Genomic DNA, 7,978 nt, shown 5'->3' with positions numbered 1-7,978 from the left:
GACATTAGCTTGGGAAAGGCACCTGTCAAAAGATATTTTAAGAATTGAGGGTCAAAGCATAGAATCAGCAGACAGGAAGAGGATGACAAAAATGAATCAGAGCTTTCTTTGTTTAGCATGATGGAGTGGTAATAAACAGGTAGGTGTTTCAGGTGAAAAGAATCAATGTACCTTGCTTATGCTACCTCCATAACAGACTATAAACCATTAGAAAGGAAGAGATTTGAATGCCAGCTACTCTTATTCTCTTAGAGCTGTTGGATTCATCACCGGGTATCTGCTCATGTCTGTTGGAGGCTACCAAAAACTCAGGTGACCTCAAGCTCATGGACTCCAGCTGGCCTCCTCTCAGGTAATTTAAGCAGCTGTGAGGTGGGGGCTCTAGTTGTTTGGTTTCTGTTTGCCTTTGCAGCAAGCCACCTGGATCACCACCTGCCCCACACTGCTGAGGGAGCTCTGAGGGATATCTACTCTGCAACTCAACTAAGGAGAAGTTCTATGAAGGGACTGAAGGAATCCGGTCCTTGTCTCCTTGCATTCCTCTTAGCAGCTTTTCACCATCTTCATTTTTACCAAGTCCCTAACAAAGCCTTTTAAAATCCCTTTTATGTTTCAATTACACTGAGGGTTGTTTTGGGGGGGAGGGGGCAGGATTGGTAATGTCTTATCTCATTTATCTGAACTTTATTTTACCTACTTCTGTCTTCTCCATCACAGTTAAATGACGCCACCATTTGCACAAATGATCAGAACAAGAATCTAAGAATCAAACTTCATTTCTCTCTTTCTTTTACTTCCTGGATTCAAACCAATAGCAATTCCTGTTAAGAGAGAAGGTATCTAAAAAATGCAAAGGGAAGGGCTTACAGAAATGACCGACTGCCGCGGTCCAGCCACGACAGGATCCAGGGGGCCCCGAAGGTGGGCAAGGCGTCGGCGCGGGAGACAGTCGACTACACAGCTCAGAGGCGGTGTGACACTGTTCCGTTTTATTGTGATTTGAGTACAACTTTTATACTTTTTATTTGGCATTTGATTATACTTTGTTGTTAAGGTAGCAGGGAGTTAAATTTCTGTGGTTAGGCGGAGCAGAAAATCTTATAGAGTATATTATTATTAATGTTCATGATTAACTAGTACATTTTTCTCTCAATCATTAGAACAGAACTACCTGATGGAACAATCTAAACTTTTAATTATTATATCTATTACGTAAGATACAGATTGATTTAAGTAAAGGTGATAGATAGATGTATTCATAACAGCAAGCATTGGCTTGTGGGCAGACATTGTTCTTCTTTCTGCCTGAAGAAATCTTTTAAATGCTATTTGATTTATGCTATATCTAAAGTTCAAGCTGAACCTTTCTCATAGCTGTTCAAAAGTTTCCTTGGTGCAGTAATGAGGAAAATATTTATAAAAATCAGTTTTACAAAGCTGCTTTCATAAGCTAAGTTTCTGTTCCTTTGTTTTTAAGCACCAAGGAGATCCCGACCTAGCCAGCCTTTCTATGAAACTTAAACTACTATAAGGCACATGAATTCTATCTTTATTCACTACATGTATACTATCTTTATTATAAGCTTCTGAATAAGGCAAAGGAAGATCAGGTAATCTTTTCATACTATTAGCCCCCCTAGGTGGATACCAGAGTTTTCTATTTATCCACTAGGCCACAAAAGGAGGCCCTTCTATAGTAGGCACAGGCTTATGAGTAAATTTCTTATCCTTTACTAATTTTTCTACTAACTGCGTGGGAACAGGAGTATAAACTGGTTCTAGTAATTCAGCTTGTTATAATTTATTCATAATATCTTTAAGAGGCGCGTCAAAAGGAATTTCCCTTAATAATTGTTCAAATAAAGGGTTTACGCATTCTGGACACGTCAGGGTGACTAGAGCTGATTCCATACGCGGGGAATTTACTATGTTTTCCTCAGAGCCAATTTTGAGGAAATCCATTTGTATAGCGTTTACACTTACTAGAATTTGTGCTACCCAAATTCCCCCTCTTAATAGGATCATTTCTAAGAAACCAATTATCCCTAAACACATGCCACGTCCTCGTTCTTGACGATGCATTCCTTGAAGCCTCTGTCCCCATCTCCGGACCTTGTCACGCAGTAGGGTAGAAAGAGGACGCGGCAACCGACTCAGCCGGTTATAGATTAACTACATCCTATAGATCTCTGAATGGCCTTCTGGAAACTCTTATCACACCTACAAGACAAATAATCTGTAAATAAAAAGGACTAGTGGTCTGGGAATTCCTTCCCCCTTGCAGCGCCACCAGAAACTCCCCCTCCCCATCCTGAGTCATAAGGTGCACCTAGAACCTCAGACAAAGGAATCCCGTGCCCCTTGCATGGACACTGCAGAGGTATAAAAACTGTAAGAAATCTAACCAAGGGGAGCTCATGCTTTGGTGCTGTTAAGCCCACACACTCTGCCCACTAATAAATTCTCCTTCCTCTAACAAAGTTGTCTGAGTGTCCAAATTTCTCTGTTGGGTGTCGCTTCTTGCAACACTGTAAATGCTACCTTCTCGAAATAGTGCAGTTAAGTATCATTGTCTCCATTTCCCTGATACTAACTGCTCTAGTTCAAACTACTATTATCTTTCAATCAAAAAACCACAGAGCTTCATCTATGGCATCCAGATATTCATTCTTTCTCTTATAATCTACATCCCAATCAGCAGCAAGAATGATCTCTCCAATGCAATGATCTAATGTCACCTCCCTCACTAACCTTACAATGACTCCTATCACTCTTACAATAAAATCCAAACTCCCCACCAAGACCCCAAAGGTGCTATATGATAAAGCCCCGCCTGGGTCTCTAACCCAGTGTGTGACGTGTTCCACATCAGTCCCTCCAGGCTGTTTTCTTGTCCTCGGGAAAACTCAAGCCCAGCTCATTCCTGTTCCCACTTCTAAGTTTTTGAACCATCATTTCCTTCAGTTGGGTTTGCTTTTCCCACTGAACCATCTCTATGAGGAGGCTTCTCCTGACTAAGGTAGTGTCTCCTTTCAGGTACATCCCTCCACAGTATGTTATTTTCCTTACAATTCTTATCCTCATCAGAAATTGTCTTGTTTATTAGTCGGTTTCTTAGTTCATAGTCTGTTCACCACACACACAAGGATGCAAATTCCATCAGTCATATCCATATGTTCTTCTTTTCTATGTGTCCCCAGTGCCTAGACCAGTGCCTAGCACATAGTAGGTGCTAATAATATCTATTGCATTAACATAGAACATTTAACATAGAATCGCTGAATTTATATGTTTCCTCAAGAAAACAGAAGAGTTCTTCATTTTGGTTCTTTTTATACTCTGAATCTGGCTCAGCCTGGCAACTGAGATCTTAAATTCTGGATTCCAACTGACTTATTTTAATTCCATGTGCATCCCATACTATCCGTGTGATCCTGGCTCACATTGCGCATCTCTGAGCCTTAGCTCCTTTATCTATAAATGCAGGTAATAACAGGCCATAGGGTTGTGTGCCCAGTAAACAAGACAATACATGTAAAACCTTTCGACACAATGCCTTGAAATGGTAAGCCCTCAATAAACATTACTATTATTGGGTGTTGGTTTTGTGCTCTGAGTAGTCATCACTATAAAATAGAAGAGGTAGATTTCTCTATCGGAGATCATGCCTCTTTCATTCATGTACATTCATTTATTTATTCCATGAAGATTTGGATACATACTAATTACAGACACTGTGCTGGATATGACATCTACCTGGCTGTCAAGGGGCTCACCATCCAAAGCAAACAAGTGATTCACATTAGTATTTAGCACCTAAGGACAAAGGATAGATATATGCCCATTGGTTATGGGAAGAAAGAAAGATCTAAGTCACAAAGGTGAGAAAGGAGCAGATGCCTATTTCCCTAAACCAAGAGTCGGAGGATGAGTTCATACATGTGTGTTTGCTCTTCTATACATAAATACCACTGAGGCAGCATGGGCATTAGCCCTATTTTACAGATGAGGAACTGAAGTAATTAGAAGATCCAGGATGCAAAACTAGGTTTAAAAAATTCAAGATCGGCCCCAAGTGGAAAAAGATGGTCCCCAAGCTCATGGAAGTAAATAAGACAAAAAGTCCCTAGAGGATAGAAACCTGAAAAAAAATTTTTTTTAATAGTCTCAATTGGGACACTCAATACTATATACACTCAACCCAGCCTCCAGCATCTGAGATTCTCATGGGAATAGGCACTAATTTTACAGCCCTCAAAAATCAATTCCCCATTTGTAGTAAAAGCGAAAATGTCACCTTGCTACAAGTGTAGAAAGGGGTATTCTAACATAAATAAAACTTTTTAAAAAGTAACCCTTGGTGTATTTTTCTAAGCAGACACCCATTGTAGTGTCTGGAAGGACAATCCAAGCGTGAAAGTCAGAGAAATACACAGGACTTTTCATCTTTGGTTCTTTGCAGACTCCAGAAAATCCTCCTCCAGAAAACCAAAAGTGGAAAAAGGAGGATCTGCTGACGGTTGAGTTGGGAGCACTTGGGACAGTCAGTACCTAAAACAATGCCTCTGTTATTGTCAGTTTTGCAAGTGAAATAATCCCTCTTAGTTACCAGCCAACACTGGGGAAAGGAGACGTCAGGTCTAGACTCAAAATTTAGATAACTTAAGAATATCTTTGAGTGGAATAGTAGCGGCCAGGGGCTAGAGAGTAGGGGAAATGAGGTCTTGGTCAAAGGATTTAAACTTCCAGTTATAAGATGAATAAGTTCTGGGACTCTGATGTGCAGCAGGGCGACTATAGTTAATAGTACTGTATTGTGTACTTGAAAAATCGCTATTGAGTAGAGTTTAAATGTTCTCACCATAACAACAACATGGTAACTGTGTTAGGTGAAGGATGTGATAACTAACCTTATTATGGTAAACATTTCACAATATATATACGTGTATCAAATCATCACATTGCACACCTTAAACTTACACCATGTCGTATCTCAATTACAACTCAATAAAGTTAGGGTAACAAAATATCTCTGAATGAGATACAGGAAAAGTCTGTTGTGATTTACTATAAAAGTGCTGCTAATTAGAGCAACACCTCTTAATTGTATATAATGTGAGTCCTTATTGCCTCTTGTCCTTAGCTTGTGGGGCATCACCACGCTTTTATTCTAAGTACTTCCTCTGCTCAGAGTTGCCTTGCCTGGCTATACAGATCCAGATCTCCACCTTACAGGAGCCCAAACATATTTCTAGAACCAATACTAAATCCACTTATTTCAGGGAAGGTTTCTAGATCCTCTAACAGGATGAGATCATCCCCTAAAGTCAAACAGTGTTTGACTCCTATTTTCTTTTTGGACGCTATTAACTCTGACTTTTGTCACAGAGAATCACCATAACAATTGAACTTGAGGACTGTAGGTGTAACTAATACACCATTTCAGGCCCTAAACCTCTGAACATTGTTTTTAGCAACTGAGTTGCTTGATTTTTCTTTAAACCAAATTGACCTCTTTTAACACTTAAAATGGTAATATCCTTGTTTCTCTAATGTCTTATAAAGGAAGTGTGGCTTTGATTTTTAAAAAACTGGGAGCATTTGACTTGTTGAGAGATGGTATGTCTGTAATCTACACTTAACAGAAATTTAAGGGGGGTAAAATACATACAAAAAATATTTAATAATTACAAGAAGGCATACAAAATATACAATGAACATGTGTAACCAACAAATAGCTATGGATATAAAATGTCACCAATACCACTGAAGACCCAATATTATACGCACTGTGAGCTTTCTCCTCTACATTATGAGTTTAAGATTTAGATTTAAAAATCTAGCTCTTGTGATTTATTTTCATTAATGCATAATATTCTCTTCTTTTCTATATCATTATTTATTTAATCATTAGTTCTTTAGTTCTTTTTCAATTTTTTGTCTATTATAGTACATGGCTTCTTTACAATTTTAAAATCCGACTTAACAATCTTTAAATTTTTATGATGAGTTTAGTCTTTTTATATTTACTTTCCTTACTAATTTAATTGGATTTATTTATGCTGTCTCAAGTGATTTCTATTTATCTTGACATTTTCTATTATTCTTTTCATCTCATTTATTATATTTATTGTGAATGATTGATGTTAAAATTCCATTTATTCCCCTCAGCTTAAAAAAACTTTTTATTTTTATCTTTGTAATTAGTAAATACATATATCTAAGTAAAAGCCTAAAGTACAAGAATTTTAGAGCACCTTAAATCTATAAAATTCTCCAATCTGATATATTTGTTAAGGGTGGAAAATTTTCAAGTGAGCAAACTAGCTAAGTCAGCTACAGGGAAGAAATATCTTTAGATATCAGAAGTTGTCCTACTTGCTTGTGTGTGGTTTAGGAAGTGTATTGTATAAAATGTGTAGATGGCCAATGTCTGCTTCTGTAATCCATTTACTTGTTAATTAAGGGTGTTGTTCCGGGCAAAGATATGCTAAAAGCCAACTTCCACTTCTGTAATCTGCTGGCTTGTTCAGGAGACCACCAGGATATGGTCTTGAGCTTTATCAGCTGCCTGCTCTGAAAGCTCGGGGCTGATCTCCTCTAGCCCTGCAGTGGTAGAGAGTCAGTCGCCGGCCGGCTAATAAAGGCTCATAATTAATCTCAATTGGCTCCGTGGGTCTCAGAATCGTTCGCGCCATAACAATATTAACATTAGCTGATATTTTCAGTTTGTTGCTTCTCTATGGACAATATTGTTAATATTGTATACTGTCTCTATTGATTCCAGTTTCCCCACATGTTTACCAGTTTCTAAGCTCACCGTTTCTTCTAGTTTCTGAGACTTTCTTCAGAGATCACATTCTTTGTTTCTGAACATCAGACTTTAGAAGCATCTTTAGAGCACAACTCTTGATGGTAAATTCTCTCCCTTTGTCTTTGCATGAAAATGGTTTCATATCCATGTTTTTCATTAACTTCTTATTTTTAAATATAAAACTTTTATAAAAATTAAAATGGTACAAGAAACACTGGTGTACACTTAACATAGATTAAACATTTTGCTTTATCTCTACATAGACAAATTTTCAGGAGTTTAAATCAGGATTAAACTGATAAATGACTGAGAAAAACTATAAGTTGTTAAAAGGGTTCAAAATTATATTTGAACATTGCTTTGAGCAAATATGGATACCTGTTTAATATAGTGAACATGTGTTTTAATCTGTTTCTTAGAATCACACATATTAGAGGTCAGGATCAATCTTTTTTTATGACATCTTCTTCATTTTGAAAATGAATCCATGGCATACATATCATTTTTGATGTGGTTGGTTTCTTATCCAGAAAATAGATGAACTGTCTACAGCAATGCTACTTTGAACAAGCCCGATCCCATCTGATCTCGGAAGCTAAGCAGGGTCGGGCCTGGTTAGTACTTGGACAGGAGACCACCTAGGAAGACCAGGTGCTGTAGGCATAATAAACAAACAAACAAACAAACAAATTAATAACTATTTGGAAAGCAATCAACTATTTGGAAAGCAATAAACCCAGTTGTGAGTATTTGCCATGAAAATCCAATTTAAAAAGTTGACATAAAATGCAAGAGTTTCTTTTCTTTCAAGAAGTCACAAAGGTTTCCGTTCATGGTCCTGCTCTTGGTCCTTTCTAAATTTTTGGTAGTCATGACCCAAGAAATTACCATGGAAGAAACTGAATTCTTTCTCCTGGGATTTGGTGCCCAACATGAGTTTCAGTGTGTCCTCTTCATTGTAATTTTAGTCACCTATGTGACATCTATGGTGGGTGATATTGGAATGATTCTACTCATCAAGACAGATCTCAGACTTCAAACACACACATACTTCTTTCTACAATATTTGGCTTTTGTCAATGTCTGTTATACCTTTGCTATCACTCCCAAGATGCTGCAAAACTTCACAGAGAGTAACAATGAGTGAACTATTGATACAGACAA

At 37.7% G+C, this 7,978-nt stretch overlaps 1 pseudogene; it reads left to right on the top strand.

Annotated features, from left to right (window-relative positions):
• The first annotated feature begins 7,358 nt into the window (after window positions 1-7,358).
• On the top strand, window positions 7,359-7,477 carry LOC120600908 (uncharacterized; annotated as a pseudogene).
• Window positions 7,478-7,978: the final 501 nt, after the last annotated feature.

The sequence above is a fragment of the Pteropus medius genome, unplaced genomic scaffold (genome assembly GCF_902729225.1).
Source record: "Pteropus medius unplaced genomic scaffold, Ma_sr-lr_union100, whole genome shotgun sequence".
NCBI lineage: Eukaryota > Metazoa > Chordata > Mammalia > Chiroptera > Pteropodidae > Pteropus > Pteropus medius.
This window is presented reverse-complemented; position numbering and strand designations above follow the sequence as displayed.